Genomic DNA, 12,302 nt, shown 5'->3' with positions numbered 1-12,302 from the left:
CACCCCTGGACTTCTATGGTAGTGGTAGACAGAAAAATGGCCCCGCAGATGCTCACCCTGGAACCTGATTGTTACTTTCCATGGTAAAAGGGACTTCCAGGGAGGAGTGTCACAGTGGGCACAGGCCAGGTGTGTGCCAATGGAATGAGCAGGCAGACAGACCCTCCATGGTGGTTGGAGGAGAGGAACGGCCAGGCACAGGACCAAAGTCCACTGAGGAAGCCACAGAATCAGAGAGGGATTCACACCGCAGCTCTGAGACGGAGCAGAGACTCATGACGTCATTTCTCTCACATTGGTTCCCTTCATCAGAAAATGGAGTTAACAGTGTTGTCTTTAAGAGCATTTGGGGGGTAGAAGGAGGTAAGCCATGTAAAGCCCATGGCACATCGGTACTGGCAGGTACTCAGCACTCTCACAAAGCTAGTTAACAGCGATCAGCAGTGGCCAAAGGTGCTGGCGCCAGAAAGCTCTGGGTCCAAAACTGGCCTCCCTCTTATTAACCTCTCGTTCCTCAATGTCATCCTGGGTAAACTGAGGCTAATAACGATGTCCACTTGATCCACAAGAAGATCTGTGCCGGCTCTTATTATTCTGGTGATGAGGATGATAACTAATCCACGTGTGGATTTTAAAATGAAGCAGTGTTGTTCTAGATTTTAGGAATTAAAAATATGAAATGAAAACCTAAAGGATGAGTCCACTATGTGGAAAGCCAGAGCCTTTGTGAGCAGCTTTATAAAGGATGAAGCATGAAACCCCCCAACAGCTTCACCTTGAGGGTGACCTTGTGATGCGGTCAAGTCCACCCTGTAAGCCCGGGCAGCGAGGGAGGGCCTTTGCTTATGGCTTGACCTTCGGGGAAGGCTGCTTGGAGGAAATCACCACAAGAAGATGCAGATCCGCCTCTGGGAAGGAATAGCCCGACGTCTGTAGGCTGCTCTCATATTCCACCCCCTCCCTCACCCTGTTTGGCTGTGGGACTCTGAGCTGCGACACCTGGACCAAATGGAAGCCAGAGGCTTTGGCATTTAATGGTGTTTGGAAAACACTCAAGTCATTTGTGCCAAAAACCAGGCCGACAAAGCTGTTCTCACTTGGCAGGGTCATCGACTCCACATTTTGAAACACAAATGGCCCTTTTATGGGCAAAAATGGTGACCCTGAGGCCTACCTCTGAAGAGCTAAGTGCTAAGTGTGCTTTCTGAAAGGACTCCCAGGACGAGATGGATGGACACTTGACAAATCTTAACAGGAAGTCAGAGCGCCTGCCTGCGTCCTCTCCCAGGGTGTGACGGTTCCGCGAGGGCCTGGGGGAGCTTCCAGGCAGAGAGTGGCACTAGGTGTGAGACAAGCCCGTGCGTCACAGGAACCACAGGCCTCCATCAGTCACCGCGTGGACACCAAGCTCCTGACCCAGCTGTGATTTGTGTCTCTTGGGCCTGCGGGTCTTCCTCACACCAGAACCTCCGAAAGCCTGGCTGCTCCCAGTGTAGTCTGTGGACAGAGATGAGGATCTGCAAATAGACACTAAGGATCTTCAAGTGAGATTTTTTTTTTTTTCCAAATTTAGGATGGACTCTAAATCCAATGGGTCTTTAGGGGCCCACCCTGGACCTACTGAAGCAGAATGTAGCCTGGAGAACAATAGTGAGTTCTTCCAAGTTACTGTGGGCATCGCATCTGGGACCGTTTGGATGCATGGCTGTCCTACTTCGTGCTCCACAGATAGGAATTCTGAGCAGCCACATTCCCTCCTCAGTAATAACTGGTTAGCTTATCTAACCACAGACGACTTCAGATTTTGTCCAGCCTTCACTTTGTGGTTCCACAGGATCCCTGACTCTGAATCAACTTCTTTCCACTTATTATTCAACTACAGACCCATCCACTCCCCCATCCACTCACTTCTCCTCCATCCATCCATCCCGTCTCATTCCATCCCTCCACCCGTCCCATCGTCCCCTCCATTCACCCGCCTCTTCCATCCACCTGCCCACCCATCAACCCATTCCCTCATCATTCAAGACCTTCCATTACTGCACCAGCCCTGGAGATACAGAGTTGAAAAAGGCACTGCCTTCAAGGAGCAACCCAAACATTAACAGACCTTTAAGGAAATGGGCACAATTTGGAGACAGGGATGAGTCCAAAATGCCGGAGGTGTATAGAAGGGAAAGCCAATTCTTGGGTCTGGAGGAGCTCCTGGGGGTGTCTAGGAAGGAAATGAAATAAGAATTGAATCTCCAAGAATGCGCAGACCTTCAGTGGTGGTGGGGGAATGGTGATCAGGCAGAAGGGGTGGGCTATGCAAAGGCCAGGTGGCAGGGAAGCATGCTGTGGGTCGGGGGCACTGGAAGCCATCCTGCTTGGGAGAAAGCTGGGTGAGGTGGAGGGGTGTGGGGAATGGCACTGTGAAGGGGAGGCCGGCCCCAGATCACAGCCTCGTTCAGCTGCTACCTGTTCTGTGGGTACTGGGAAGCACTGAAGGAGGGAAGCAGGGAGTCATTTTGGAAAGATCCCTGGGACTACTTTACCGAGAATGAGGCTAAGGGCTGACTATGAGCAGGGAGCCTGTTTTAATTGCATAGTCAGAGACAGTAAGATCTTGAATCAAAAATAATCATGACAGGGCTGGGGATAGAGCTCAGCTGGTAGAGTGCACAAGGCCCTGGGTTCAATCCCCAGCACCACAAAAAAATAAAATAAAATAGAATTTAAAAAATCATGACAGTTGGGGGGTGGAGGTGGGAAATAATCATGACAGCTGTTATGAGTGAGATAGTGGCTCCCCAAAAGATAAGTCCAATTCCTAACCCCAGAACCTGTGAATACAACCTAATTTGGAGATAAGGATCTGCAGATATAAACTAAGGATCTTAAAATGAGATTTTTTTCCCCCAAAATTTAGGGTGGACCCTAAATCCAATGACTGGTCTCCTTATAAGAGAAAGGAGAGAGAGATTGGAGACACACAGACCTGGAGAGAAGGCCACATGGAGAGAGGAGGAGGGACTCGAGATCTATGTCTACAGGCCAAGGAATGACAGCAAAAGGCAGGAGGAAAGCGCGGAACAGAGACTCAGTGATTCCAGAAGGAACCAACCCTGTTGAGTCCTTGATTTTAGACTTCTGGCTTCCAGAGCAATGAGAGAGTACATTTCCATTGTTTGAAGTCCCGCAGTTTGTGGTGGTTTGTTATGACAGTCCTAGGAAATGGACATACCCACAACATGGAGCACTGTACACGTGTGAGTGTTGCATGCCTGTCAGCTTGTTCACCATCCCTGACAGGTCCTCAGGAGGGTGCAGAATTATTACTTCCATATTTCAGATGAGAAAATTGAGTCATGGGAGGAAGAGTATTGTCCCCAGGATTACAAAACAAGTAGGGGCAACAGGCAAGGAGACCCATGGTGCCTCCTCCCAACTCTATCCTCAGACCTGTGATGGAGAAGAAGGTGCAGGTTTGAGCAGGTGGAAGAATCACTAGGACATGGCTGTTAACCAGGCACCTGCAGGGTAGACAGAAGAAGTCTAGCCTTCTGGATTTCAAGCTTGTAAGGTGCCTTTGCCCTCCTGAGACCCACCAGCCTCTCCACAAGTCTGTCCTTGAAGTGGCCTTCCCTTGTCTGAACAGCACTCCACTCTGTTCTCTCTTGGCTTCTGTGTCCCCCGGGGCCCAAGGGGACTTGTTCTGACCATGGTCCTGTGCAGGTGGCACACTGTTCCATCTTTGATCTCTCTCCAATACTCAAATGTTTCTGGACCTAAAGTCCTAACATTCACTCTGGTTCCTGCCCTTGGCATCCCTGTCCCCTCCCTGCCCCTGTCCCTGTCCCTACCCCTGGCTGGTAGGAAAACAGGTCACTTCCTCTGTGTTGTTTTCCTCTTTCTTCTTTGAAAATGTGTGATTCTCTCAAAGCACAACAAACTAAACAAAAACCACACAAAGGTCATTTTTGCCCCTTTGTGATGATTTAGGGCCTTTTCTGGTCTGGTTTGCCCTGCTAAAGCACCGCGTCTATTACTGCTCTGTGATGCAGACACAGCTCTTTTAAGACTTGGCAGTTCCTACAATCCCTCTGTGGGTCTGGGGTAGCATATTTGCCAGTGAGCACCATAAATTGATTAAAGGTGAGTATAAACACTGTTCCACACATCCAGTATTAAACAGAACTTTTTTATACTTTAGGAAGAAATTTTATTACAAATTTCCAGAATATTAAATAGGCAAATATTTTAAATTAAAAAAAAAAAAAGAAAACTTACACTTACAATCCAGATGCCACTCTCCTTCTATGGCCCAAAGTTCATTGTCAAAAAAAAGAACCATTGTCAGAGACATAATTAATTATAAAAAGGAATCATGAGAAATTCAAAGGATAAACTTCCCACAGACCTGGAATACTCTGGAAACCTCTTTTGGGAAGTACCTGGGTTCATATGATAGAATATGATTTCTTTCACACTATTTTATCTTGGTTCTTGGGCCTCATTTCACAACATCCTATAAAGTGATGCCTGCTATCATCATTCCTAACCATCTTCCTTCAAACACTCCGATTGTTTGCAGAAAAGCAATAACATGATTGGGAAAGAAATTTGCCATGTAATCTTGTTGGTTTATCAACACCTTAAAATGCCATAAGACTAGAGTTTCCATTCATTTTAGTACTGTTGTATATCTAGCTTATTTTATATCCAAATAGACCCAAGACATAAAATATTTCTTAAAGTTGTTCCTAGGCATTCTCATTTAGTTCATTTACTTACACAGGGAACACAGGAAGAAATGGCGAACAGAATACTGCTTCTGGAGCGGTCCTGAATGAAACTGACCCATACTATCCATTCAAATGACAGTCCAAAAGGAGGTAGGTGGAACTCACTCACAGTTTTTTTTTTTTTTTTTTTGTGGCATGTGTTGGGATAACATGTTCTATTACAAAAATCACAGGAATTCAAAAATAATTTGAGTATAAAAAAAAAAGGAAAATAAGAAAAATGTGAGAGTTGAGATGTTCCCAGTGAGGTATTGGGAAGGAAAATGAAATGCATTTGCCTTGGAAGGACCAAAAGAAAAGATGCCTCTCTCGTTGATCCCTTTAACAATCTTTTGTGTTAATTTCCGGTTTACAGGGTGAGTGAGAAAGAGACCACTTCTTTCATGAGTGGACAGCTGTTCTCCTCAATGCCCCCTCACTAGACTTCGGGAAAGAGGGAGCCTGAAAAAGTCCACAGAACAAAGTCCTTCAAATCAGAGTTGGGTCTGTCTGAGGATAAGCCATTAAAACAACATATGAACCTCATGGTCCTCAGCGGCAGAGAGAATATAACAATTTGTAAAGAGAAAAGAATGTTATAAGAAATGTTAGGGTTTTCTTCTATTTCTGCCTCAGTTTCTGTCCTCCCTCCCCTTCCTCTGCTCGCGCTGTCTAACCACTGGCATGATTTTGGTGAGCAAGTCTACCCAGCCTACATTCCACAGAGCCACGAGTAAATTATTTCCCCTGGGTTTAATTGCAAAGTACTGTGGCTTGAGAGTAAAAATAGATGCAAAAAGCTACAGAATGCATGACTCCTTTTATAAGTCATTCTGCAAAAGTCAAAACCACTGGGACAGAAATCCCATCAGCGATTGGCAGGGGCTAATGGTGGAGAGCGGAGATGGACAAACAAAGGACCAAGAGAACACTGTGTGGTGACAGAACTGTCCTGTGTGTTGATTTGGGAGGTGATTACACACCTATATATGCATTTGTCAGAACTCATTGACCTACACACTTGACAAGGGTGGATTTTACTGTATGTAAATTATACCTCAGTAATTCTTTAAAAAAAGACTGTGGTTTGGGACCTTTGAAGTTTCCTTTTGGAAAAAATCTATGATCAGTACAGCAAATCAACAGCGCACTTAGGAATACTCATGTGTGTAACTAACTAGAACAAAAGACAGACATTGATAAGCCCCCTAAGACAGGCACAGGCTTCTGTGGGAATTCAGAGGCAAGAGAAACATCCATCCAGGGAAATCAAGAACAACTTCACAGAGGACCTTGCATTTAAACTGGACCAGACAGATTTCAATTAATCACCACTATTTTTCCTTCTCTACCAAATGTATTAGACTTTGGTACCTGTTTATAAATTGTTTGCAAAATTTGTTATAGGTTTGATCATTTTTTTAATTCTAAAAGTTCTTATATAATGATGCATTTGCCAGGGATTAAATGATTCGCATGATCTTTCGCCTTGAATGAGTGAGTGATCGCAGTGTGAAGGCCAGGTTTTCTGAGCTGATGGTGTTTAGAAAATTGATTAGTTTTTACATATACACTTATGAAATATACTTCCATTCTATGAAATAAAAGAAAGTGCAATGTCATTAGAGACGATAGCATACTTCAGTGTGGGAGATTAGGAGTAGAAGCCCAAGAATCCAGGTTCTATCATTCAAAAGTGACTTGACGAACTGAGAAGAAAAAGATCACTAACAACTCCCCAAAGAGCACAGAGTTCAGAGGAGAAAACACAGGGGCTCTCAAATACATGAAAAGACGTTCCATGTTAATACAACCAGTGAGAATTTCTTCTTTTTTCTATGAAGTGGTAAGACAAAAGGCAAGCACTCCAATAAAAAAAAGTAAGCAAAGGAAAGGGCTAGAAAAAACCCAGAAGAGAAACCACAGATAACCTTTAACGCAGGAAAAGGTGCTTAAACTCACTCACACTAAGAGGAAGACAAATGGAAACTACACTGTACGCATCAGATGGGCAAAGTGGACCACATTTGTGAACACGGTGTTAGTGAGGGTATATGACAGTCAGGTACCCTTGGGACACCCCTTGTGGGGACCATTGGCAGTGTCCAGTAGGTTTACAAATGCACAATGATTTTGACCCAGCAATCCTACTTGCACGAGACTTTTCTTACAGGTCACCTGTAATGCAAAACGACGTGAGTACACTGTTTAATGTAGTACTGTTTGTGATAGCAAATTAATGTCCTTTAATAGAGTTAAATGAGCGGTTTATACCATTCTGTAGAATATGCTTCACTTACAGTAAGAGAGGCTGAGAGAACTCTTCACCTGCTGATAAGGAATAATCATCAGGTTATATTGGAAATCAAAAGTTGAAATGCAGATGAGTGTACAGTCTGTTAGCATTAAGGGCAAAATAGGGGGACTGGTTCCTGTTTTCTTGACTATGTATGGATGCTCTCTGGAAAGAGGTGTCAGTAACTGGCATTGGGGTTTACTTATAGGGATTTTAGAGGGATGAGCGGGTAATGAGTGGGATACTTTTGTGAGTCTGTGATCTTTTGTCTTTTGAAATTCAATCAATGTGAATATGCTACCTATTCAGAAATAAATAGAAATCTTAAATAAACCAAAAACAAAAGAACTAAATCATGCAAAGGAAGAAAAGTCTGGAATCAATTCCTGTTATATCACTAAGTTTTGTGACCATAGACAAGTCCATTCTTTTTTTTTTTATGGGCCTTGGCATGCTTTTCTATAAAATGATGAAGTTGACCTCAAAGATCTTGTAGGCTCTGCGGTGTTTTTTTTTTGTTTTTTTCGAGAGTTGAGTGGGGATGAGAACAGGGATCATCTTTTCAGTATCACTACCTACAACTGTATAGACTGTAGAATATAAAACTCAGAGGCCCAATTATATAACTTGCTACATGACAGACACTACTTAGAGTTGTGCAGGGCATTATTTGAATTTCTATGTGGCGTTGTCCTCCCTCTTTCTTTGCCTTTAGGTTTTCACAAACAACTTTCTTACCATAAGAGACTGTTAGCACTGAGAACCAATGGTTACTTTACGATGTGGGAAAGGCACCAGATCAAAGTCTTTTTATTTTAAGCAAGTTTATTACATATTAAAGTATTCATGGGTTGTGAAAAAAAAGGACCTACAGTATGGCATTCTTATATAGTTTCCTTTGCTCTGAAATGTTTAAAAAAATTAAAGGTGCTCAAAATTACCCAAGGCTAACCAGGTCTGAAACAATTTCAAATCGTTCAAAGCAATTAGTATGTGATGAAAGTTGAAATTTCAATTTGTGGCAAAATGATGGAATATCCACTAAAATTTGTAAAAGATATGGCTCATCTTTGGGACAAATTTACTACATTCGGGATCCATGTCCCACCATCAACACTCAGATTAAATTCCATGTGCATTGGAGAGCTAAGCATAAATAGTGACTATTTAATTTCATGATGAAAGAGATTTTTTGTAAGTATAATAAAAAACAAGATATATTCTAAAAAAAAAAAATAGATAAAATTGGTCCAAAACCCGTTAAAATGTCTGTCAAAGAAATAGTACCACAATCAAAATTAGAAAGCAAATAACAAATTAGAAAAACATATCTGCAACATCTATGTGTAACAGATCAACAGCATAAATTCTTACAAGTTAACAAGAAAAAATGAAGATTATTAGTAGATGAAATGTACAATCACCAACTCATAAAAATAAATATATGTGGTGCATATTTAGCATGTGCAATGCCCTGGGTCCAATCCCTCGCATTAAAAATCCTACATACATATGGCAAGCAGACATGAGGGAAACGTTCTTTGCACAGGTATTCAAAGATGCAATCATGTGATGCTGTTGTGTTGACTATCATCTCTTTTGACCAGATTTCAGAAGTGATTCTACACTGTCCCATAGCCTATTGGTATGAGTGTGGATATAAATCAGTACAAGCTTTTGAAGGTCTATTTGGTGGTGCAACCTGACATGTTATAAATACCCATTGATGTAGGTGATTCTGTATTTAGGAATAGCTAAAGAAACTGATTTCAGGATGCAAGGATTCGTGTCTGAGAAGGTCATCCAGGCGTTGTCTGCAGTAGTGAGAAATTCACATCAGCCTGAGGCTCCTGATGAAATGCTAATGTGATCAAAGATGGTGCTGCAATTTGTCATGGGTTCAGCAAATTGTGGATTGAAGTACTCATGAAGTTTTCATTTGAGTGGGGCTCTCTTTATAGAAAAATAAATAAATAATGAATATTTGCATGAGGACTTTACAGAAAAGTAAAGCATAGTAAGGGGATATTGAGGAGTGGATGTGGGGGCTGGATGATATTTTCAGGGTTAGCATAGAGCCTGACAGAACATGGCAGGCACTCCATAAACCTTCCTTGAATAAATGAAAGGACCAACCAGGCCAAATGAAAGTGTGAGCGGAAAACTTTTGCTAGGTTGTCTTTCTGCCTTTTACTTTCTCCTAGACTTAGATGGTTCTCCTTTCTGATTCTTGTTACAGGTTCAACTGCCAGCCAAGATCAGGGGCATCCTGCACACACTCCCTCAGGCCAATAGCTGCAGGCGTTTTGAACAAATGAGTCTTCCAGCTCTTTATGTGGCTCTGGATTCAGCTCAGTTAGAAGTTAAGTCTTCTAATGACAAGCAAAGGTCTGAATGGTGTGAGGAGGCCAGCCATGCAAAGATCTGGGGGAAGACGGAAGGAACAATGAGACCAAGAGCCTGGGCAGAATGGGCTCGGCATCTTGGAGGAGGAGCCTGAAGACCACTGTGGCCAGAGCAACATGAATGGAGGGGAAGTGTGGGAGGTGAGGGATAAAAGTTGGCAGGGCCAATTATAAAGAGCCTTGGTCTTGATTGGGAATTTGCACTTTTCTGGATGAGAAGCCTTTGGAAGGGTGAGTAGGGAAGACTCATTATCTGGTTTACATTTTAAAGATGCTCCTGGCTGCTGTGCACCTGGGAGTGGGGATTGGAAGGAGGGGCAGGGAGAGTGAGGAGGCTGGTGGATTTGTGCAGCTGCAGGTGAAGGTGGTGGAGGTGTGGGTGCTGAGGGGCGCTGGTTTTGGCAGGAGAGACAGAAGGGATTCCATGGAATAAGAGGAATAAGAGTCAGGGGTAAGGTCTAGGTTTGGGGTGGCATGGTGGTGCCATTTATGAAAATGGTGCTATGGATGGAATGTTGGTGTCCCCCACAAATTCACAAGTTTAAATCCCAATCCTGAATGAGACGGGGCATTGGGGGCAGTATTTAGATCATGAAGGTAGTGCTATCCTGGTGGGGTTAGTGTCCTGAAAGGAAGACATGCCAGAGAGCTTAGTTCCTCTCTGTCTATCCTCAGTCATGTGAGAACACACAAGAAGATGGCCATCCACAGTATTCTTACTACCATAGGAAAAGGAAAGGAGGAGGGAAAGATGGAAGGAAGGGAAAATGGGAATGAGGAGAGCTGAAACTTGATGATTTCTCAAAGTCCTTTCAATTCTCAGCTCCTGGACTCTGCTATGGGAATTTTAGTAGACCAGACTTATTTGAAGAATATTATTAAGGCCCAAAGTTCCACAGGTTGTGGTGTGGGAAGTGAGAATTTTAGGAGGTCGAGTGTTGAAAGGTTCACAGGTAAGTGGGATGTGCCCTTGGAACATCTTGTGGAACCTCGGTCAGTCTCTGGCTTCCTGTTGTGATCTCTTCCCCCACATATGTGCCCACTGTGGCAGCACTAAGATGGGGTCAGAGCCAGCACCAAGCTGTTTGGACTTACAGCACCCAAAACTAGGAGCCAAATAGCCCTATTTAAAAAGTAAATAAGTCAAGTTAGCCTGACTCAGATGTTTCATTGTAATAATGAAAAATGGACTAATACAACAAATACCTAGATCATTGTCCTGCTCTGTCCCTAATTCATGTTAACATATTTAGAGAAGTAGTAGCCTAACTGGCCCTAATTTTGTAAATTAGAGTCCAAGCTGTTTTGCATATCTTGGAAGATACCCTTTCTGCATCATCTCTTATGTCATGTGTTTTATACTTGATATTCCAATAAAGTGTATTTTTTTTTAGTGATATAAGTATACACAGTAATCTTTTTTAAACTGTTTTTTTTTTTTTTTTTTTAGGGCTGGGGTTGTGGCTCAGCAGTAGAGTGCTTGCCTAGCACGTGCAAAGCCCTGGGTTTGATCCTTAGCAGTACATAAAAATAAATAAATAAATAAAGGTATTGTGTCCAACTATAACTAAAAAATAATAAATATTTTTTAAAATTTTGTTCTTTTTAGTTATACATGTTTTTTATGTATTTTTTGGTATTACTTTTGAAATAAGAAAAAAATACTATCTTTGACTTTTGAAAAGTTTGACTCAATGATGTTGCATCAATTGAGGACCCTGCCATCCGGATGACTTTTCGTCATTTAATAAGGCATGGGCAAGACTTCCACATGCCTTGGTGAATTAACTTTAAATGACTTTGGTGTATGCAGATCAAAGTTCCCATCATTTAGAGAAAAACATCTAAAATGCATCTGAGAAATTCATGTGGTGCTGGGGATTGAACCCAGGGCCTTGGGCATGCTAGGCAAATGCTCTACCTCTGAGCCACACCCCAGCCCTGCAAAGCAGTTTGGATCATGTTAGAAACTGCAGACTTGGCTTGCTTCAGCCAGATCATCAATGCAGACACCTTCAGAAACTCACAGAAAGCATCAAGAAGCAGAAATTCATGTTTTGTCACAAATGGTCTCCAAATAATAGGGCCTTGTTGGTCTAATCTGGTTTTGGAAGGGGGAAAAGGAAGACTCTGGACAAACTGAGGGAAGAAGGGCCTCCTCTCTTCCCTTCTCCCATCTGTGAGAGCAGAAGCTGAATGCTTTGGGAACACCTATAACATGCATAGCTCAGGTCCTCCTGTACTCTGGAGCCTGCTCTCACCCAAGCCATGTTGCAACCAGCAGGGTCTCCATGGCTGAATTTGAAATGAGGACGTCCTACTTTCTCTTCTGTGGCTTTGAGTTAAGTCCTCTGAGAAGCAGAAGGTATAGCAAAAGAACATGGGCTGTGAGTCAAGGAGTCCTGGGTGCAAATCTTGGCTCTCATGTTTTATCTTGGAAACTCCAAGTGGCATCTTGGTTCACCCGTCATTACTTGGTGGAAGTATGAGATGGAGGATGGGTGAACTTCAGGCAGGTCTTCAGCCCGCCTCTCCCTCCCTTGATCGTCTCCACGTTGTGATTCCATCACTGTCACCCTCCAAGCTTGGTCGCTTTTGCTCTCTCCCCACAGTGCTGCTAGGGTTCTGGACCTTATCTTTTCTCAAGCGGATAGATACCATGGCCCTGCAATGGATCTCCTGCCCCCAGCCCATCTGTCACGCTGCAGTCAGGGTGACTTTCTCCAGTCATGTGGTTCTGTTCATTCCTTTGCTTAGAACTCTTCTGGGGTTTCCTCTTGCCCTTGGGGGGAAAGTCCCCAGCCCTTAGCACTGCCATCAAGGCCCCCGGTGATC

The 12,302-nt window shown here is 43.2% G+C and overlaps 1 protein-coding gene and 1 non-coding gene across 2 annotated transcripts in view; both read right to left on the bottom strand.

Annotated features, from left to right (window-relative positions):
• Palm2akap2 (PALM2 and AKAP2 fusion) overlaps positions 1 to 12,302 on the bottom strand; it is a 457,555-nt gene that overhangs the window by 346,113 nt on the left and 99,140 nt on the right. The window lies entirely within an intron of this gene.
• On the bottom strand, positions 11,334 to 11,405 carry Trnaa-agc (transfer RNA alanine (anticodon AGC)). The gene has a single exon. It is a non-coding gene; the product is annotated as a tRNA-Ala (tRNA).

Source organism: Ictidomys tridecemlineatus, chromosome 4 (genome assembly GCF_052094955.1).
Source record: "Ictidomys tridecemlineatus isolate mIctTri1 chromosome 4, mIctTri1.hap1, whole genome shotgun sequence".
Classification (NCBI taxonomy): Eukaryota; Metazoa; Chordata; class Mammalia; order Rodentia; family Sciuridae; genus Ictidomys; species Ictidomys tridecemlineatus.
This window is presented reverse-complemented; position numbering and strand designations above follow the sequence as displayed.